This window comes from Meriones unguiculatus, chromosome 5, assembly GCF_030254825.1.
Source record: "Meriones unguiculatus strain TT.TT164.6M chromosome 5, Bangor_MerUng_6.1, whole genome shotgun sequence".
Classification (NCBI taxonomy): domain Eukaryota; kingdom Metazoa; phylum Chordata; class Mammalia; order Rodentia; family Muridae; genus Meriones; species Meriones unguiculatus.
The window spans coordinates 29,415,565-29,438,891 of NC_083353.1; the positions used below are offsets into that span (position 1 = coordinate 29,415,565).

At 38.3% G+C, this 23,327-nt stretch overlaps 1 protein-coding gene across 8 annotated transcripts in view; it reads left to right on the forward strand.

Annotated features, from left to right (window-relative positions):
• Positions 1-23,327, forward strand: part of Kiaa0825 (KIAA0825 ortholog) — a 427,987-nt gene that overhangs the window by 17,517 nt on the left and 387,143 nt on the right. For 7 of the 8 annotated variants that reach the window (XM_060383593.1, XM_060383596.1, XM_060383595.1 and 4 more), the window contains exon 2: positions 14,747-14,879. The exons of the other annotated variant lie outside the window; for it this stretch is intronic. The gene's annotated coding sequence lies outside the window, so the exon portion shown is untranslated. The remainder of the gene's footprint in view (positions 1-14,746; positions 14,880-23,327) is intronic. 8 annotated transcript variants of the gene reach the window in all.

The following is a 23,327-nucleotide window of genomic DNA, read 5'->3' on the forward strand; positions in this document are numbered from 1 at the left end:
TAATTTTTTACTAAACTTTATCTACATATTTATTGTAATATAAATTAAAATTAAATATTTAAAAAACATTTGCAGTAACATACCATTAATACTATACTCTTAAAGGAAAACCTGTATTTTCCAAAAATAACAATCAATCAAACAAACAAACAAACAAAATGAATGAAATAGCTGCATTGGTTTTGTATTATAAATATGTTCAATGTCTGTCCTAATAGAAAGGAGTTAAATTTCAGGTCTGCTCCTACTTTCAGTATGCTTTCATATGTTGCTTTGGCTGAAGTAAGTAAACAAAACGCAGCCTTATAATGACAGGTAGTTGGTGTGTAAGACCTGGGGTCTCACAGCTCAGGAGTTCAAGATCGCGCCCTTCCCAGAAACTCCCAGACCATGATTCGATGCAAAAGCAAGAGGCTTATTAACCATTGCGCAATGGGGTCACCCCTGCCGGTCAGCAAAGAGTGGCACCGGGAGACAAAGGCCTTTAGGTTTTTAAAAGAAAAATTGAGGAAAATTTGAAGTTGCAGTTTTGGCAATTTAGGATTGGATGAGGAAGCTATAAAGTAAGATAATTGGTTAGTCTTAGGTGCTCAAGCTTGGCCAGTCCTGCCAAGTGTGGATGCAGCTGCAATTGAAGGTGGGGGTGGTTAGCACATCCTTGAAGATTGGGACTGCGGACTTTTGGCTGGAGGTCAGGAGCTACTCAGAAGAAGGATTGAGGCCGTCTGGGTTGGTTGCTAATTAACACTATCTCGAAGACAAGGGTCTGGTCCTTCTTTTTGCTGAGTGAAGGTCATTGCTTGCTCGCTTTTTTTATATCTGTCCTCACAGATAGGGTCACATTTCTCCGTTCTCTGGAAAGGTACTAAGAGCCTTTAGCTTAACCTGGACCCAAAACTCAAAACTATAGGCTTTAGAAGACATACAGGTTACAAAGTTAGTCTAACCCTTTCAGGTGAAGTATTATGAGTCTGCTCAGCCAATTGTGATTATTACGCATTGACCCTACACCAAAACTTAGCCAACAGTGGTGGCTTCCTAGTGTAGCATATGGAAACACACCAGTTCACTGCTTCCTACTGTTATGGTAAACTCCTTGCTGTGCATTATGCTTTGCCTGACTCTCTTACAGAGCTATGATTCAGATCCACAACAAAGTTGCTTTCTTTGAAAAATAATGTTATTTGCTGAGGTATACTGGTCTCCAAATCTTAATACATTTCATGAGGAATTTTATCAGGAACATCTTGAAATACAGACCATCTTTCAAAATACATGTTATCTTGAAATCTAACTTTTTGCTTATAAGTTCAAATTTTTATTTTTTGACAAGAAATATCGCCTGTTGTTTTTCTTGAAACATAATTAACAGATTGATAGCCCAGTCTGGTTAATTTTGGGAAACTGCGTATAAGATATAAAGGTTTAGTTAATAAAATTAGTAATTCTTATTGCTACGTCAAGGACTTTATTAAGCAAACTTGTTAACATTTATTCCAAATGTGATGCTGAAGAAACAAATGTAATGAATACCCTGGAAGGCAGGATATGGTTCTTCCTGGAACCTGGGACTATTTTATGTTACATGGCAAAGAAGAATTAAAGTTCAAGTGGAATTAAAGTTGTCCATCAATTTCCCTTACATAGTGGATTTTTTTCTGTGCTGTGTACATGTGCTCAATGCAGTGGTAAAGATTTTCAGAAGTGAACAAGTGCGAGGAGGAGAATTCTTAGTGAACAGTATGGCTAAGAGGAAAATGGAGGAAGTAGACCACAAGCCAAGGAGTGAAGTCATCTTCCTAGTTTCTGTAGTTAATTCATACTGTGTATTCAAATCTGAAGAATTGGAGCTAGGAGCCTCCAATGAGAGAATACATGTGAAGTTTGTCCTTCTGGGTCTGGGTTACCTTGTTCATTATTGTCTTTTCTTGTTCCATTCATTTGCCTACCAAGTTCATAGTTTCATTTTTCTTTACAGCTGAATAATATTCCACAGTGTGCATGTACCATATTTTCATTATCTACTTGTCTGTTGTAGGACATTTAGGTTGTTTCCATATATACCAGCTATTGTGAATAGAGCAGCAATGAACATTGCTATATGTATTTGTAGTGTAGGATGTTGAGTCCTTTGAGCATAATGCCTAGGAGTTGTGTAGCTGAGTCATATGGCAGATTTATGTTTAGCTTTTTGAAAATTCTCTTCTCTCTACACTGATTTCCATAGTGACTGTACCAGTTTGCAGTCCCACCAACAATGAGTGAATGATAGTCATCTTGATTTGGTGTGTGCATGTGTCTGTGGGTCCTGCACCGCATCTCCTCCAGTATTTATTCTCAGTTCATATGTGGATTTTTGCTATTCTGACTAGGGTGAGATGAAATCTCAAAGTTGTTTTGATTTGCACTTTCCTGATTTCTAGGCACAATCGCTTCTCTTCTTCTTTCTTCTCCTTCTTCTTTCTTCTTCTTTCTTCTTCTTTCTTCTTCTTTCTTCTTTCTTCTTCTTCCCTAATTTCTCTCAGCCCTATTGTCTTTGGTATACAGGAAGGCTTCTGATTTTTTTTTTTTTGAGCTAATTTTGTATCCAGCCACTTTGCTGAAGGTGTTAATCAGCTGAAGGAGTTCTCTGCTAGAATTTTGGGGTAACTCATGTATACTATATCATCTGCAAATAGTGACACTTTGATTTCTTCCTTTCCGATTTATATCCCCTTGATCTTCTTTAGTTGTCTTATAGCTGTAGCTAGGACTTGAAGTACTATGTTGAAGGAATATGAAGAGAGTGGGCAGCCTTGCCTTATCTCTGAATTCAGTGGGATTGATTTAAGTTTCTCTCCATTGAGTTTGATATGTTGGCTATAGACTTGCTGTATATTGCCTTTACTATGTTTAGGTATGTGCTTTGTAGTCCTGATCTCTCCAAAACTTTAACATGAATGGGTGTTGGATTTTGTCAAATGCTTTTTCGTCATCTAAGGAGATGATCATGGGGTTTTTCTCCTTCAGTTTGTTTATATGGTGGGTTACATTGATGTATTTCCATATATTGAACCACTCCTGCATGCCAGGTATGAAGCCTGCTTGGTCATGGTGGATGATATCTTTTATATGTTGTTGGATTCGGTTTGCAAGTATTTTACTGAGTATTTGTGCATCAATGTTCATAAGAGAGATAGGTCCGAAGTTGTTGTTTTTTTTTTGTTGTTGTTGAGTCTTTGTGTGGTTTAGGTATCAACATGACTGTGGCTTCATAGAATGAGTTTGGTGATGTTCCTTCTGGTTCTATTTTGTGTAATAGTATTGGTGTTAGCTCTTCTTTGAAGGTCTGATAGAATTCTGAGCTGAAACCATCTGGCCCTGAGCTTTTTATGGAAGGGAGACTTTTGATGACTGCTTCTATTTCCTTGGGGGATATAGGGCTCTTCAATCTATTTACCTGATATTGATTTAATTTTGGCAAATGAAATCTATCAAGACAATTGTCCGTTTAATTTAGATTTTCAAATTTTGTGGCAGCTTTTGTAGTATTACCTAATGATTGTTTGGATTTCCTCACTCTTTTTTATTTTGCTTTTTGTTTTTGATTTTGCCTATTTGGATAGTTTCCCTCTGCCTTTTAGTTAGTTTGGCTAAGGGTTTATCTATCCTGTTGATTTTCTCAAAGAATCAACTCTTGGTCTCATTGATTCTTTGAATTGTTGTCTTTGTTTCTAATTCATTGATTTGAGCTCTGAGTTTCATTCTTTCCAACCATCTCCTCTTGGGTTTGTCTGCTTCTCTTTCTATGGCTTTTAGGTATGCCATTAAGTTGCTTATATGAGATGTCTCCAACTTCTTTCTGGATGCACTTAGTGCTTTGAACTTTCCTCTTAGCACTGCTTTCATTGTGTCCCATAAATTTGGGTAGGTTGTGTCTTCATTTTCATTGAATTTTAGGAAGTCTCTAATTTCTTCCCTGACCAAGTTGTCATTGAGTTGTTTAGTTTCTGTATGTATGCAGGCTTTTATTTCTGTTGTTCTTGAGGTCTATTTTTAGGCCATGGTGGTCTGATAGGTTACAAGGGCTTATTTTGATCTTCTGGTATCTGTTGAGGCTTGCTTTGTGCCCATCTATATGGTCAGTTTTTGAGAAGGTTCCATGAGGAGCTGAAAAGAAGTTATTCTCTTGGTGTTTTGGTGAAAAATTCTGTAGACATCTATTAGGTACATTTTGTTTAGGACCTCTGTAATTGTTATTATTTCCCTATTTAGCTTTTGTGTAGTTGATCTGTCCCTTGGTGAGAGTTAAGTGTTGAAGTCTCCCATTATTAAGGTGTTGGGATCGATGTGAGGTTTAAGCTTTAATAATGTTTCATTTACAAATGCACGTGCTCTTGCATTTGGGGCATAGATGTTCAGAATTGTGATGTTCTCCTTGTGGATTTTTCCATTAATGAGAATGAAATGAGTCTCCTCATCTTTTTTAATTAGTTTTGGTTGAAAGTCTATTTTATTAGTTATTAGGATAGCTACCCCAGCTCTTTTTCTGGGTCCGTTTGCCTAAAAAACCTTTTTCCAGCTCTTTACTCTGAGGAGTGTTTATCTTTGTTGTAGAGGTGTGTTTCTTGGATGCAGCAGAATGTTGGATCCTGTTTCCGCACCCATTCTGTTAGTCTGTGTCTTTTTATTGGAGAGTTGAGTCCATTGATGTTGATAGATAATAGTGACCAATGGATATTAGTTCCTTTTATTGTGGAGTTGGTGGTTACAGTGTTTCAATGCTTGTTTTCTTTAAATTCTTTGGTGTGAAGTTACCTATATTCTCTGTTTTCTTGCATGTAGTTGATTTCGTTGAATTGGAGTTTTCCTTCTATTATCTTCTGTAGGGCTGGGATGCTGTGTAGATTTTGTTTAAGTTTAGTTTTGTCATAGAATATTTTGTTTTCTCCATGTATGTTGATTGAAAGTTTTGCTGGGTATAGTAGTCTGGGTTGGCATCTGTGGTCTCTTAAAGTCTACATGACATCTGCCCAGGCCCTTCTGGCTTTCATAGTTTCTGTTGAGAAGTCTGGTGTGATTCTGATAGGTCTACCTTTGTATTTTACTTGGCCTTTTTCCCTTGCTGCTTTAATATTTTTTCTTTGTTCTGTAGGTTTAGTGTTTTGACTGTTATGTGACGTGAGGAGTTTCTTTTCTAGTCTAGTCTGTTTGGTGTTCTGTATGCCTCTCGTATGGTCATGCACATCTCTTTAAGTTGGAAAAATTTTCTTCTATGATTTTCTTTAAAATATTTTCTGGACCTTGGAGATTGGAATCATTTTCATCTAGTCCTATTATTCTTTTATTTTGTCTTTTCATGGTGTCCTTGATTTCCTGGCTATTTTGTGTTTGGAACTTTTACAATTTTAATTTTTCTTTGAGAGATGTATCAATTTCTGTAGTTATATCTTTCGCCTCTTGTATTCTGTTGGTGATTCTTACCTTTGTCTTTCCTGTTCTTTTCTCTAAGTTCTCCAGCTCTAGAGTTTTCTCTGTTTGCATTTTCTTTATTGATTCTAATTCTCTTTTCATGTCTTTTCATGTTTGAATGTGGATTCCTATCTTTCCATGATGGCCTCTATTTTTGTTGTTGTTGTTCATTTCCTCTCTGTTTGCTACTTCTTGTGTTTCTACATGTGCCTATATTTGTTTGACACTATTTTCCTGTATTTCTTTGAGAGCTTTGTTCAGTTCTTCTTCATGTGCCTCTAATAACTGCATAAATATAGCTTAAAAATCACTTTCCTGTGTTTCCCTTCAATTAAAATATCCATATATTTGGAGGATATATTGCTGGTGAAGCCCTGATGTCCTGATTTTTGTTGGATGAGTTCTTATGCTGACCTCTAGCCATCTGCTTATCTGTAACCTTCGCTTTTTGTTCCTGGAGTCTGTACTTCAGACTGGGTTTGTCTTTCTCTGGTGTGTGGAGTATTCAGGAAAATGAGAGAGGTCCACTGATTTGAGAGTGAATGTTGGTGTTTCAGCTGTAGCTCAGGGAGGAAGGTCTCAAGGAGCAAGTGTGGGCATGTGTGTGTGTGACAATGTGCCTTGAGGGAGAGGATACTAGATCTTGTAGATGTCTGAAAGGTGGTGCTTAAGCTAGAGGCGGGGTGCGAGGTGCCGGTGCTGGCGCTGTTCACAGGTGCCGTGCGCATGCACTGGTGCCCTGAATACCTCACTACCTACTGGTATGTTGTACTCTCCTCCTGGTATTCAAATCTGTCTGGGCTCCAGGTATCGTTGATCCCACAATGATAGAGGAATGTTGTGTACCTGTGATCTGTCTCATTTTCTACCTTTTCTTCCCTTATGCTAGCCTTGTGCTTCCCCGTGGTCCCCCTTTGTCCATGCTGTTCAACTCTGCCAACCCCAAGCATGATTGTTCCAGTTATGACCATGACACGGGACCAGTAGAACTGTTAGCTGCCTGTGCCTGCTCACTTCCAGCATGGCTGTGTTAAATGAATCCTCTTTGGCCATTGCAGAGAAGTTTCTGGCCTTAATGCTGGTTCCTAAACTGGAAAAACCTGTGTTCTAACTGAATTGTAATTGGTGGTAACAAAAGTAGCTAGAATGATACTATCCAACAGTTACATTTTAATTTAAAAAATTAATTAAAAAGCCTTGACTATTAAATGTTTAAATTTAATTAGCTCAATCTTAATATTGGAAATAAATGAAATGTATACTAAAAGAAAATTGGTTAAATAAATTCAATAGAAAATATATATAATTAAATTTTAAAAACTACTTAAACTTTCATAGTCATTACAGCTAATTTCTAAATTGAATTGTTTGTCAGCTGCCTACCTTTACAGTTGCTTTGCCTGGAGGGGAGAGTATTTGTGGGTCCTTCTCAACCACAGCGGGAAGTTCTGCTTCTGTTCTTGCTTCATGGATGGAATTTTCTCATGTCTTGGTTTCCCCAGTTTAATGAAAAATGTGCATGTTTTATTAATTGATTTATTATTTCCTTTGTGTAATTTTAAAATTTTGTCTAGATAGCAAATGTAGACTTTTTCTTCAAGTGTGGAATGGTTGTTGATGGATTAAAAAAATTACCTTCTGCATTTGTGCTTGACTTTTTTCTTTGCATAAGTCATTGATAAAGAAAAAACTATAGATTTTGGAAATAATTCAAACTAATTCATGTTTGATCTGGATAAATATACCATCATACAAAATTTAAACAAAAACGTAAAATAATTATAATATTCAAAATGTGAAGTACATACAAAGAAATCTAACAATCAGTGGATAATGGAACTCCCATGGGAAAAATAATACGGCATTATTGCATGAAAGTGAGACCTTGAAATGATATATACCACACATGATTTAGAAAACTTAGTGCCAGAGGCCAGGGTTACAGCTTAATGGTTACAAAACCTAGCGTGCTTATTGCCCTAGGTTTAATCCCATGGAAAGAAAACCCAATGCTGTCCTGTTGCTCAGTTTAACCATTGTGATCTTATTATATTCTTTCGTATTTACTTTTGATTGAAAGAATAAAATACTGTCAAAGTGTGTTCCAAATTGCATGTAGGAGCAAAACATTCCAGGCATGAATAACGTAGTGTACTCGGTGCAATCAGAGACATGCTCACTGGTCGGTGACTCCTTAGTAGGGGAGTTGTAGTCACAGCCCAATTTTGGGGCCAGAATCTCTTTAACAGTAAGCTTAATTACCTTGAGTATTTTTAACAAAGGTAGACACTTTAAAAATAGTTTTCATTAGAGAATGGTTAAATAATATTTTAACAAAAACTCCTAAAGATAAACAGGGCCAATTTCTAACAACTGTTGTGCCAGATTAGCGAGACCCCTGAAGACCACCACCAGGAGTTGATTCCATTGCAAAACACATGAGCATCTTTTTATTATAAACTATAGCCTGTGCTCACTCACCCTCTCCACCATAGCAGTTGAGAGCCTTGTGCTCAGGTAGGTGGTTGATTTAAATAGTCTGGTCCCTCCCAGCATGCCCAAAGCAGGGGGATTTCTGCCTGGCAAGTGTCTATTGATTGAAACACAAAAGGGGATGTTGCATTTTGAATTGATTGGCTATAGGAAGGCCCCCAAATCATTAATTGTCTGACTTCCCTGTTTGGCTGTCCTAGGGGAGAGGGGTCAGTTGCCTAGCAACTGTATCACTAGTGGGCAGGAGAGAATGCAGTATGGCTGGTTCTTCCCTACAGGTGTCTGGACATGTCTTCACCTGTCTGGCCTATGTTTGGGCCCAGTATTCCCCAAAACTAATTTTTAATTCTTTGGTCTCTCATTTCCCCCTTCCCATGATCATTTGAAGACCCAATCTTGGGTCTTCCAGATATGATCCCTGGTATCCACAAGATTTACCTTTCCACAGTGGGATCTGAGTACCACTAGCTATATTGCTCTCAAGCATTCCTTCAGGAACCCATGAAGCAATTTAAAATATAAGGCCCAAAGGTAAAAGTCAAAATGAGTAGGGGGTTCCCCCAGCGTGTATATAAGGGTAATAAGCCGAGGAGAAGTGTTATACCAGGATTTAAACCATCTTCTGGAATCTTTTCCCTAGTGTCTTTCCATGCTTTTTGTCCAGTTGATGCAATACCAGTTTCTACTCCAGCTAAACAAGTCCCAAAGATGGTAGTTAATGTAGTTCCCCTTTGACTTAGCATTTCAGCCTATTAGGTTAGATTAGGGTAAAAGGCTTTTCTTCCAAAATTGCTTCAGTGCTTTTCCAGGGGACCGTAGACATCAAGGGGCTAGGAAGGTTGAAATGACAGTCAAAAGCTAGGCAATGGGGCACTATCTAATTAGCGATACAGTTGAAGAGACATGGAGCCATCACATCGGCTGGATTGCTTTACTTTAGCTTCCAAAACTCCAGATTTCAGCTTGCAGTCCATAGCTGATCCCCAAATAGAGTCAACCAGGTGAAAATCTGGTAAGACAGATTCAGACTAAAGACAGAAGTTAAAATTTATCTAGTAATTAGGGAAAGTGAGGAATCTCAAGGCCATGGGAATAACTCATCTGGGGTCTATTTGAGCTATGGTAGAACCAGGTCTTCTGACTTTTTGATTTCCTGAAACTCATATTGGCATCATTATTGTACTGAGATCCATACTTTAGAAAAAACAGTTAACAGGTGTCTACAAAACAGCAGAAGTAGACTCATGCCATTAAGACCTAGTAAAAGCTATGGCTTTTGGGTCAGATACGTACACTAGACAAATGTTTTTAGCATGATGAGAAGCACTTTTAAGTCTCTCCAGAAGACAACCAAAAGGAAATTCAAATATCAAGTGACTGAATGATAAGCAGTCAGTGCTCCATCAGCTTATCAGAACTCTTCTGACCAATGTCAAAACTCTGAACTTTTGAAATCTTATAATAACAATAGCAGAGAGGAGGGGGAAATTTGAAATACCTCCCATTTTCTATATGCCTTAAATTATTTTTTTACATCATTACAATTCGCATTCACATACCTTAAAACACCTGCTTAGACCTTCCAATCTACCTTTTCTTTACCAACTTTGAAACATTTTTAGACCCTCAACTTTTTAGATACTCATAACTTATTCTTTTATATCCTCAGACCTTACATAAACTTCATATCTTGCTATCCAGTTAATCACCATAAGACATAGGCAACTAACATGAAGCCTGTGAGCAAGGCAAATCTGTTTGCCTTTTTAAATAAGAGATCTAGTACCTAGTTCTAACTAGCTAATGATTTGACCAATGAACTAACAGTGGATCTAATTGTCTGCTCTTTAGCTGCAAAGCTACCATTAGCTTAGTTTAGCCATCAATGTGATCAGAGATCTGAGAAGGATAAATATAAGCCAAATTAATGTATCAATCTATGTAACAATCAAAATGACAGAGATGACTAGTCAGTCTATCACCTAGGCAGTTGTTCCTGGCTCCGGTGTTCCCATGGCATCATGACAATGACAGCCTGGCCATCAGGAACAGAAGACGAAAGACTGTTTCTGTAGAAAAAAAGAACATGAGAAATTGACCTTACCTAGCCTTCAGGAATGTGAAACAGTGGCTCTCCAGGTGTCCATTGCATTGTCCACTGTTTAGGCTGGGCCCAGCAATGGACCAGTTGGGGTTGTTTCACCCAGGGGTTAACATACAACAATCCAGAGTCGAAGTCATCTGTCATTGTTCCCAAATCTTCTTGGAGACCTTGGAGAGTTAATGCCAGGAATTTGTGACTCTCTGTCATAATAAGCTTACACACATTAAATGTCATATTCATCAGAGCCCTGACAAGCTTGAGGGACAGCACATCTGAGTTATTCTTTTTCTGTCTTTAATCATCTACTCTAAATCACTTCCTGTAAAACAGAATGCTATAATCTCTAATTCTGGCATATTCCTCAGATGAATGTTTTAGGACCATATCTATTTCAAGTAGATCTACACAGGCAAACTTTGTAGTTACCCATCCTAGGCTTAAACTTGAAAACAAACAAAAGACCAGCTAACACTTAATCTTGTACTCAATTGCAGTTGTTAGCATAACTTTAAATATCTTTCTGAACTGAATTCAAAGCAAAACTTTCAATCAGATATAGCTCATTAAAGGGCTAGCATATTTTGCTGATCCTACCACACTGCATTAAAACAGAACAGAAAAAAAAAAAACCCTTAAGGGACAGAGGTTGCACTTAGTACTAAACAAGGTACTGATTACAGCTGGCAGCCCTCATCAAAGATGTTGGTAAAACCACAGGTCCACCTTCTTTATCCTTGAACCAACATGGTGGCTAACAATTTAAAACATAGCCATTAGGTGTCACTGATGGTGTTGCTACCTCCCATGGTATAGCACTGTGGACCAATTACAGTTTTCCGTAAATAAGTAACAAATAAGTTTTAGAGCCAACTATATAACAGAACAGTATAGAACAATTTTAAACTGTACTTGAACTGTTCTGGCCATACCAAACCTATCAGCCAGAAAGAAACAGCATTAATCCGTTCACTCAGGAAATGGTGGTCAGGCATATATTTCATATAATGATTAACAATGACTTGAATACAACCCTGTATAACCCTGGGCTAACATGGAGCTGCAGTCCTCTTCCCCATTAAAAAGCACAAGAAAACATTTTGCATTGAAGAATCACCAGCCTTTAAAATGAAAAAAAAAAACAAAACAAAAAACATATTTTACAGTTGTTTCTCAAATCATATTTGCAGGTATAAAACACCAAAGCAAATACAGTTCATATACCCTCTGGCTTTCTATACATACTCTGACCATTTATAACATTCTAAATACCTTCAGGTTCCTAGCTTCGTTCTTCTGGTTTAAACAAACATTTTTACTTTAGACAAGATATATATATTTTTTCTTTACTGTCCCAGTCTCATGCTCTTCAGACAACATAAAAACTTCCATCAAAATCTTTCTCATCATTTCTTTACTAAGTCTTTACCATGGGTCTTTACCATCCTGACATAATATACTGTTAAAACTGCAATTTTCTTATTTGGCTCAAACAGTATGGCTTGGTTTCACTTGGTAAAATTAATAAATACCAAAGTCTTTTATCCTACCCCAAAGGGTTGAGAAACTGTTCCAAGTTCTTTGTTAGACTTTCCAAGGTCATTATTTTAAAATGCCTGATAAACTTTAAAATGTTTCATAGCCTTAAACACGTTTTTAGAAGAAATCTGTTTTTGCAATATCAAAGTAAAGTACCCTTTTTAGGAGTGAAGTCACAAAGCATAACCATAATTTTAAAAGTCAAAACCAAATTTTAAAACCAAATTTTACCAGTGCAAACAATACAATCCCTAAAATCAATACCAATTTAAAAGGAGAAACTTGTCTTCTTAATCTAAAAGAAAATAGGATGATAAACAGAAGTCATTTCAACTAAAAGGTTCTGTAATCTTTCTTTGCCCTACCACATACCACGTGGTAATCTCAAGATGGTGGAGTCATACCACATTGCATGGCAAGCCACATGGTTGCTATTTAAAAACATCTGTGCTTCTGTAGATCTCAGAAACACATACACGTTCTAGACAAAAGTTTGAATTTAACCTTTAAACATATCCAATAACTGTTACTCCATAACCAAGACATACAGAGCATATTAACTATTTAAGAGCATTCAGAAACAAACATGTAATGGCCATACATACATTTAAACCATCAGACAACACTTTTCTTACTCCATCCAGCGGAAATTTCAAGGACTTTGTCCCATCAGCCTGCTGGGCTGCCTGCCCTCCTCTTGGGAGTTCTGCATCTATCCTGCCCCAAGGCATGCTCCCACCAAGGACCAGAGGTACTCCAGCTTATAGCTCAGGAAGCATGGGGCAGGCAAAGTCACCATGGTGCACAGCTGTTTGTTCACCTGCCTACTGAGACCATCATAAACCCATAAAAGAGCAACACAAGAAAACAATGTACCAGTACAATGCACGCAAAAAGAAAGGAAGAGGAAGGAGAAACCAAAGGGGTTGTGGCCTGTCTTTCAATGGACCCTCCACCCTGTTCCATTAGGGGGTGGCCTGCTCCCAAATTGGGCTCCACCCAATTATACCAGCCTGAAATGGCAGCCTGTTGTTCCTGCTGCCACCATGATAAAAATGTGCTTGGTGGTTGGCAGCTGCCAGCTGGCTGGGTTGTGGTCCCAACAATTTCATCCCCGGCCCCACCATGCCATTCCCACCCATCTCATGCCACCACTGATCAGGGTTGGGGGGCCATGAAGCCCATGGAGGGGTCGGGAGGAGTGGGGATGGGTTAGAGGAAGTCTGTCCCAGAGTGTCTGTCACAGTCCAATACAAAGACACACAAACACAAGGAACAAAATAGAAAGACAAACATGGACAAAGTAGCCATTCAGCGATTGGAAACATAAGTGGATCCAAAAGCTCAGAATTGCAGACTCATAGACTCCCTTCATGGCTTCCCTGCCACAGAAGCCAAAAGCACAGAGAGGACAGTAGATGGTGAGATTCCATGTCCACCGAAAATCTCCAACTGGTGGGTAAGAATTCAAACCCAGTACATTGGCAGCACTGCTTGTCTCTGCGTGAGAGTTGGGACCCTGTGTCCCTCAGTGCTGTTGGGGAGCCCTGTCTCTGCTGGGATTTGGGATTCTCCCAGATTCCCATGGCTGTGGTCTGCCAGCTCATCGGCTGGGTTACTCTATGCAACTGTTCCCTGGCCACCCACTGTGTACCACCTTGAGATCTCAAAAATACAGAACTTGGCCAAGACAGCAGTGCTTACACCGGCTTCCAATCCTCCAGCTCAGGGGTTCTGGGTAGTCCTGGGGATCCCGACAAGTCCCCAGGTATTTTGTGATAGATTCATGAGATCCCCAAAAGGCCACCACCAGGAGTTGAGTCTGTTGCAAAACACATGAGGATCTTTTTATTACAAGCTATAGCTCAGGCTCATACATCCTCACACCATAGCAACTGAGAGCCAAGAGCCTCGTGCTCAGGTTAGGTGATTGATTTAAAGAGTTTGGTCCCTCCCAGTGTGCCCAAAGCAGGGGGATTCCTGCTTGGCAAGCGTCTATTGGTTGAAACACAAAAGGGGATGTTGCATTTTTAATTGATTGGCTATAGAAAGTCCCCTAAACCATTAATGGCCTGGCTTCCCTTGTTTGGCTATCCTAGGGGAGAGGGGCTGGTTTCCTAGCAACTGAATCTCTAGTAGGCAGGAAAGAATACACTATGGCTGGTTCTTCCCCACAGGTGTCTGGACATGTCTCCACCTGTCTGGCCTTTGTTCAGGTTTGTGCTTTAAACCAATACCCTTAAAAACTAATTTTTAATTCTTTGGTCTCTTCCAACATTGCCTCATAAAGGGAAGAAAAGGTGGCTTTACTAAACAGCCTGGAACATAGGTAACTAAACAGGAAAAAGCAGCTGGATATTATTGTCTGTGTTCTGTGGTTGAGCCATAACCTTCTCAACAGGACCAAAGATTCTAAAGAGAAATACTTGTGTCTCCCTTAATATTAGAGTATTGAAGCAATGGTCCTTGAGTAATTAAAATTTCCCCAGGACTCTTGGTAGGAGAAAGAAAAAGCTGAGGCCAGGTGCTAGCTTGAGGAGGAACTTGTCTCCAGGAAAATAGTTCATGTGGTTCTGACAACTCGTCAGGTCACCTTTCAAGAGAGACTGGAGCTGAGACACTGGTGGGCTCACACTTTGACTGCTTGCTTGTGCTTACCCTTACATTCTATTTAATCCTAAACCTAACACTGGGAACGCAAAGGTGGATTTGGGCCCAAGGACCCCTGGACTGCTTTGTTTCTCATCCAGCTTTGACCACAGTATATCTAGTTTCTGCTTTTCACTATTCTTTGTTTCTTTGAGCTATTGATGATGAGTGGCAAAGCCCAACTTCTTGAGGTGCTGATGCCCAGGCTTTGACCCTAACAACCCCAGCAATACCATTGGACCTTTATCTCTTTAAGCTGAAATTCTTTAGTAATGATTGGTATTTAGAAACAAAGTTTTAAACATATATTTTCCTAAGTGCCACTATTATGATATGCCTACACTCTTCGGTCCTTTTTCTTCACTAGGCCATAATTGGGATATTGTTATGTGTCCCAACATAGATCATTCAGAGCTCAAATTTATAGGAATAATATCAAAATAGTAGTTTATTGTTTTCTTCTCCGCCCCCCCCACTGCTTTAGTAATGAAGCTTTGTCCAATTACTTTATAGATTTTGGAAAAGACTGCTTCTGAAGATACTAAAGAAGGAAACATTTCTGTTAACAATTCATAAGAAGCTAATATTCCATTTGCTTAGGATTAGAAGACCAGCTCATTCTTAGAGTCTTCTGAAATAAAATTAGGTAAGAAATTCTTTTCTTCATATTTTGAATAATTTGTACTCTGCCTTCTCAATTCCTTCAAGGCTTCTATAATTCTGTTTTTGTGGCCTCTTGAAGAATACAATTAGTATATTTCTTTAGGAAGTTAGCATGCCAGCCAGCTGTCAGTCTTCTGATATACCTGATCTCTGATGTCAGGGGAAGCACAATTCAATTTTAAACCAAGTTTTCTGCATGACAGTGCAGCTGGGCTGCCAGAATCTCTCTTATTGTTACTTTCTTTGAAATTCCCCATTCTGTACTATTTTTATTTTTAAATCCTTTGTGTGAGATGAAACCCTCACTAACTGACTTTGTCTTTAGTTAAAAATCAATGCATTGAGTGAAATAAGCTGTACTTGTGTTATCCTTTCTCATTTCTACAAAATAAAACACCACTGCTTGTTTAGCTTGTGACTTGTCTGAACATGTTAAAAGCATTCACTCTAAGGCATAACACTCAGGCTCTGAGAGAGAACGTGACAAGTTCAGTCAAAAGGGAAAAGAGGAATAATTTATAAAAGGCACTGGAGATAATGATGGCATCCAGTGACTGTAAAATGCATCCATCTCACCTTTTAATGAATTAGATTTGTCAACAGCAAATGTTTTATACACTACTTCTAGTCAAAGTGGCACACGAGGAATTGCAGTTCTTTGAGGATGGCTTCTTCAAAGCTTTAGGATATCTTCAATTCTAAGACATTTTTAAATAATAGATATTTAAAAGTATGTTTAAATAATATTAAGGTTATGACACAAACACCAAATGACAAAATTTGGGAGTTTCAAAGAAGCAGCTGACATGCCATCACTATTTCACAGAGCAACTGTTTTTAAAATTAGGCTGATTTGGGGATTTTTCTGTCAGTTTAACTTTAAGTCTCTTGTTGTTTTGGTTGGTGTCACAACCTTAATGTCAACTTTTCAAATAGATTTCTACATTTCCTTTCGTTTGGGGTCATTAAAAAATGCATCTGATACATCTAAGCGGCATAAATAGGTCACTGAAATGAAGTTTCTCCCTGCAGTTGAGAGACAGCGAATACCTGCCTTGTTAAGTAAAAAAGTTAGCTCAGGCATTTTCTAAGTTTTGTTTTGCAGATATATTTGAATTAGAAAACATAAAACCAAATAACAAGATATAATGTTGGTGTAATTCTGCTTACTCTGTTCTTCTTTCATTCCTAATCTTAGTGTTTTGATATTGGTGATTTTTGCCTCTGATAATATTGTTAAGCATGAAACAGCAGGTGACCATGGGAGGGAGAAAGGTCTGGTCGGAGAGATGCTGAGATATTTTTCATGTTGGGATTTTAGGTTTATTTTTAGTCCTAACTTTACTATTTCGATCCATTGGTCCTTATCATATGCCATTTTTAAATCACCACAGTTCTGAAGGGCATATTTTCTAGACCTCACTCTTTTAAACAGCAAGAGGTAATTTTAATTCTAAAGTAAATATGGATATATCTAAATTTAGAGGAAGCTTTTCAAATAAGTGAATTGGAACACACTGTATACCTGCATTATGTAAAATGTCTTCTGATGTAGAAATGAAGTGTGGTCCTTAAATAGCTGAGACCCAGCTACCTTCATGAAAATTCATTCACATCATTTTCAGATTTATATATTAAATAAAGCCACATAGTGCATCTCACTTATGTATTTAATGTCCTTCAATGTGAAATGACGTTCTAGTGACTGCTTGTAGAAGAATGATAGCATTGTATTTAGTGTTCCTTTTAGATCTTGTCATTCTAGAAATGGCTTTCTAATGGAACACTATATATATATATATATATATATATATATATATATATATACCTTTAATATTTTTCAATAATTCCAAGAGATTACACTCCGTGCTTCCTGAGTAAGTCTTCACAGTGACTCTTTACAGAGTCTTCACAGTGCAGTCTGTGGATTGCCTCGTATGATCGTGATAGCAATTCTTTTGTTGTAGAGGTGCTAGAGAGAAGCTTACAGAGCTCATACGTAGTACAGATGGGCTCAGACAGAAATACTACTCCAGGGTTTGCAGTACACACTGGAAATGTGAGGTCAGTGCAACAGGATCCATGTCACTTCCAAATGAACTTCTTAGAAGGACAGAATCTCAGAACTATTGAACATTATTAAAAATAGTGATAGAAATCGGACAAACAACTTAAAACTTCTACTTTTAGATACTTTTAGATATTACCTACTTTTTAAATAATTTTCTAGTTTAATTATGATACTTAAATTTTGTATTTATGCTAATTTGTGGATTTGCTGTCATGGCAAGTGCATTAGTATGAGATCTAGTAGTTAAACATAAGCAGTGATGACATAGACCCAAATTATCTCCAAAGCAATTGTATAAAGAACAGAATAAAATAATCTCAGAACAAATATAGGCCTTTCTTTCTAGGTAACTTTTTCAATGTTTAAAACTTTATTGAGTCCAGATTCTAGAAAAGCTAAGTTTGATCCTTACCTCTGATTTCTAGTTTCAGGGAAACTTTCATAACTCAATTCTTCAGCTTTCTTATCCAGTAAATGAGGGTTAAAGCTATAACTTTTACAGGTTGTAAGGATAAGTAAGTTAATTCATATAAAGGATTCACTTCTCTCTTTTGTAATTAACTAGTATTTCTTAACTGTGGTTCCCATCTTTATGTGTGTGGGGAAGGGATGTATGTTTGCATACATGCACATGCAGGCGCATGTATGTACAGGTGGCAGTCAGAAGTAAACATGCAGTGCCCTTCCTTAACACTGCTCTTCACTTTAGTTTTTGAGACAGATTCTCTCATTGAACCTGGAGCTCATTGATTCATTGGTGGTAGCTAGATATCTTAGTTGAGTTTCTATTGCAGTGATAAGGACCATGACCAAAAGCAACTTGGGGAGAAAAGGGTTTATTTGACTTACAGGTCACAGTTTGTTGCTGGGGATGCCAAGGCAGGAAATGAGGCAAAGACCATGGAAAATGCTCCTTACTGGTGATCTTCCCTTGGCCTCCTCATCCTGCCTTCTTAGGCCATCCAAGACCACCTGTCTAGGGGTGGCCAGGTGGGCTGTGCCCTCCCATTTGAATTGTTAATCAATAAAATGCTTCCCAGACTTGCCTAAGCAGTCCTCCAGCTAAGGCGCCCTCCTCCCTGATGACTCTTAGCGGTGTCCAGTTGACAAAAACCTAGCCAGCACCAACCAATGAGCTTTAGATACTTAACCATGTGCACCCCTCCTACCTGATCTCCGGCCCTCCTACCTGTGTGTGGCAGGGACTTTGTCTGTTTTTTTTTTTTTTTGAGTCAGTGTGTTACCCATTTCTTGAGTGCTGTGTATTACCACAGCCAGCTGCTTCCCATCCTTGAAGAATTTCACACTTCTTATTTTTTGTTTTTTGTTGCTGTTGTTATGGTAAGTTAGCAAATACTTCTTGTTAGAAACCTCACCCACAAACCCACAAGTGGAGATATTTTCTATTCGAGCCCAAACCACAAACTTGCAGTTGTGTTTTCTGAGGTCATCTTCCTGTACCACTCTCTGCCCATGAGTTTCTTTAATGCCACTTGAGTGTGTGATATTTAACTTGTTCAGTTGAAAACGAAATTTGCGAATGTCATATTGAAATTTTAAGCTTCTATGCTTCTGTGCCCTGCCTCATGCCTCAGCACTGTAATTTCAGCTCCTCAGGAGGCTAAGATATGAAGATAACAGATCAAAGTCAGCCAGGACAGCTTTGTCAGACTATTTTTCAAAACTAGATAAAGATAAAGGGATGTGAGGCCATTTGGTCAATCTCTTAACATAAGTAAAGTGGAAAAAGAAATTAGGTGAGCCTAGAGCATGTTGATTTAAAGGTGAGAGACTAGAGAACCTGGTTTGTTTCCTTCTGTGTGAAGAGAATTCAGACATAACCCTGAGAGTCCTCAGAGGAATAGTGGTTTGGAATGCAGCTGCTCACCTAGCAGAAGCACATCTGAAGTGTGAAGTGAGACTGCATGCTCTTGGAGATAACATTTTGCATGCTTACCTGTAAAAGGCATCAGGATAAAGATGCTTGGTGAGAAGATTACCCTAGGGAGCATTTATGTAGCCAGCTTGGGTTCCTAAACTGAGAGAATTTAATTTACCACATCTGGGGTGGCCCAGGCGGTTAGACGTTTAGCAAGTGTCTGCAGTCATTCAGTTTTAGCTGGCTTTGAGGTGCGCTTTCTGAAAAGCATTGTAACAGGCAGGCACTCCTGGGGAAAAATAAAAAGGCTTTTGTTGACAAATATTCTTGTAATATTGTCCTCTTTCATAATTTTTTTCCAACCTCTGATCCTGCCTTGTTTATATTTCATGGCTTTTTGTTGTATTCCACCAGTGTTTCCCAGGCAAACCCTTACTTTTCTGTTTTGTTTTGTTTTTTTGTTTTTCCCCTTTTCTTAAATAACCTCTTATCTAAATCAATCAGTTGTATATTTATGGATAATCCTGTAAAATGATCATAAAATTCTCTTTCCTATCAATTTTTTTTTTTTTTTTTTTTAGACATGGTTTTTCTGTATAGCATTGGCTATCCTGGACTCACTTTATAGAACAGGTTGGCCTTGAACTCACAGAAATCTGCCTGCGTCTGCCTCTTCCTCTCTGAGTGCTGGGATTACAGGCTTGTGCCACTGCGCCTGTCTTCTATCAAAAATCTCGACTAAAGGCTAGGAGTTGAAATTAAAATTTAGAGTCTATAGACAATATTTAAGAAAAAGTAAAATTACTACAAATGAGTAAAATAGGAAGCAGAAAGTGTCAGGGCAAGTGATGCTTTGTAGTTTTTATAAAATTTACATACACACTCACACATTAGCTCTTTGGGGTTGGTTTGTTTGCTTGTTTTTACCTGTGGACTATCATCTAAGAAGTTTTAATAATATTGTCTGTATCTTGGTCTTCTATGTTCCATGCCATAAAGGAGTTGTGGTTCATTTTGGTTGCCAGCTTCATTGACTGATAAGTGCCTAGGTCATTCCTGAGATAAAACTTTGGGTGTGTTCTTTACAGTATTTCCACAAGTTTTAACTGAGGAAGGAAATCCCACCCTGAGTGTAGGCAGTTCTGTTTGTCCCCACTGGAGTTCAAGACTGAATAAATCGGGGAAGAAAGAAAACACAACAACTGAGTAGTGGCTTTCTTCTTTCTTGTTTCTTGGTCCACCCCATAGCAAGCCAGTATGTAAGCCATGTTTTCCCTGCTGTGAAGGATTGCATTCTTTCTGTGGCCACAAATGAATGGTTCAGTCTTAGGCCACAGCGACAAGAGAAAAAAATCTAATTTTTCGTGCTTCTCTATCTCTGGTCTGGACATTTCCATTTCTACGGAAGGTCACTCAAAACAACACGGCTAATACTAAACATGCTATACCTTCTTATCACTCTTTCATGACAAGATTTAAACAAATATTTTCATAAACTATTTTTTGATTACTATTAAAGACTCAGAATTTTCTTTATAATAATTTAGCCCTAATAACATAAACTCTGTACCCTCAACCCTTCACTATAGAACACTTGCTTAGCATGTGTGAGTTATATGCTTAATCATCCCCAGAACCAAAAATTAATTAATAAATTGATTCATAGTATAAAATAGTAGAAAATGTTATATAAGACACTTTTATAAAACACTACATGTTATATAAGACACCTTTGTTTTGTAATAGTCCCTTGGCAATAGAATATAACAATAACAAAAAAAGGAGTGGTGCGTATTGAATAAGTAGTTCTTATTTTCCTCAAGTTACTGAAAAGATAAGTTTATGAAAGGAATATATCCATATTATTTACGTGTAGAAGTTATAGAAGTGTATGTATAAGATGTAGAAAAATCTAGATTAAGCATTATCTACTTTAAGACTGTACTTTTAAGTAACACATTTTAATACTTAGTTACAGAAAGAGCATTGAGAGCTACTCTGAGTGAAGAACAATGCTTTACTTAGATCAAGTGAGTGGAGATTGTTCTAAATTACTTTTTCCATTTTCAGCTACCAATTTTCTTGTACATTTATGAAAAATGAAACAATAGCTGTTAGCTTAGTGCTCTATTCATATAACAGTTAAATAATATCAGCTGTGTATGGTTATCATTAGATACTTTTAATAAGAAATAATCAGGAAGCCAAGGAAGGAGATGGCTACAGATTCAAGGCCAGCATGTGTGAGATGTTAGGAAAACAAAAATAAATCCAATAATAATAATAATAATAATAATAATAATAATAATAATGGTTGAGATATCTCAAATAATATTTAAAAACAAAGAATAGGTTTATGATATGTATTTATTCTTTCCACTGGTGAAATAAGCTAAAGTTAAAGTATTTAAGCTCAGGCTTATTGATGGCAGCTCTGGGTAGGGTCCAATGGTGCCAAGGAACAAAGTCATCATGCAGAGGGAGACAGGAAAGTGGGAGGTGCAGAGAAGGAGGAAGGGATGGAGGGAGGCAGAGGGATGGAAGGGAAGGGATAGAAAGAGGGAGGGAATAAGAGAGAAAGAGGAAGGAAAGAGAGGAGAAAAGGAGAAAGGGAGGGAGGGAGGAGGGAGAGAGAAAAGGAGAGAGAGAGAGGAGAGAAGGAGGGGGAAAAAGGGAGAGGAGAGAAGGAAGGAGGAAGAGAGGAAACACAGAAAGGAAAGGGAGTAAGGGGGTCCCAAGAACCAAAATGTCTGAATTATATAGTGAAGGGGGAGGGGAAGCTGCTGCCCCTGGGCTGGAAAGGTCAGGGTAGAGGGCAGGGTATGCCAGCCATACCATGTGTAGGAAGGGACTGAGGGATGCTTGGAGAACCTGAAAGCAAGGTCTGCTTTGGTTCAAAAATCACCTTAGCTACTTGTCCAGGGTCTGAAGTCCAACAGTTTAGAAGATCTTTTTGTCAACAGTAAATATGGTGGTATGAAAAAGAATGGCCCCGATAGGCTCACATGTGTGAATGTTTGTTACCAGTTAGTGGAACTGTTTTATAAGGATTAGGAAGTGGTGAGAGACCAAAAAAAAAAAAAAAAAAAGAAAGAAAGAATTAGGTTTTTGGATTACTAGATTAAAGTTTAGACATGTCCAGCCAGCTATGGGGGTGGGGAGTTGGAGGGAGAGAGCCTGCCTTGCTGTATTTCTTTCCTCCCACCAGAGATACTATTGCCAGGAAACTGGCCCAGATGGTTCCAACTCCTTACAGAAGTCAGGTAGCATTGTTCCTGGAAATACCACAGAATGTGCCAATCTCGCCTCTCCTGTAGTAGCAGCCAATCAGCACAGGACAGGACATTCCAACTGAAATCCAAGACCAGATGCTTCTACTCATAAATGCCCTTTGTCATGGTGTTTCATCACAGCAATAGAACAGTAACCTAAGACAGAATTTTGTGCAGGAGTAGAGTATGTCTCTTGACAGGCCTGACCATGTTTTTATTTGGAGAAATAAGGAAAATTCTAGGAATTTAGTCCTAGTAAAGCAGCTTAACACTTTAAGTGGCACTTAATGAACCATTTTAGTAGGAATAAGGAAGACAGTTTTACTCAAACAAATGTGCATTACGGCAGCCAACCTTAAGAGATTTCAGGGAGGAAGAGTATCATCACGAACCTAGAGACCATTCTTGTGATATTTTGACAAAGAAATTGGCTTCTTTTTATCCTTGTCCTAAAAATTTGCCAGGATTTAAATTGATGAGTTTTGGATTAATGGTGAAATCTGTCATTTCAAGACAGCCCAGTATTGACTATCTTATGCAGATCTACAATGAAAAAGAGCAAGGGGGAAGACAATACAAATTATATAGTTTGAGGAGAAAAAAACCAGGAAATGTAATATTGGAGCCAAGTACCATACACAGTGTTGCAGCTTCATTTGCTGGTGTGAGCCACGGAGAGCGGGGTCTAAGAATGAGGCAGGCTAAAGTCTCATGAGACAGAAACTTCCTTCAGAGCATCAGAAAATTTATTTTCTGAGGGGACGGACCTGGGTAAAGTGTCAATCACAAGGACCAGCTACACATGGAGGCATATGAATAACAGCACCTCAAGTAAACTCGTTGCTGTCCACTACATCGAGGCCGAGCAGAAAACACATCAAAAGAAGAGTTCTGTGCTTTGAAGAAACTGAGACTCTTGTCCTGTTTTCTTGGAGTCTTATCACAGGAACTCAGTATTCTCACATAATTCCATTTTTCGTCTATGTTCTAACACTCAAGGAGAAAAAAAAGTTTTGGAAAGGTCTGATTCAAAATGTAATAAAGGCAAAGGGGCCCTCAAGGCAAGACCTCACCTAACTTCCCTTGGGGTGGACAAGAGTTAAAGGAAAGCTTTAGCAACAAAAAAAAAAAAAATAAATAAAAAATAAAAAATAAAAAATCAACAACAGAAAGCTCATGCAAATGCAAGTCAAGGAGGGGCCAGATCCC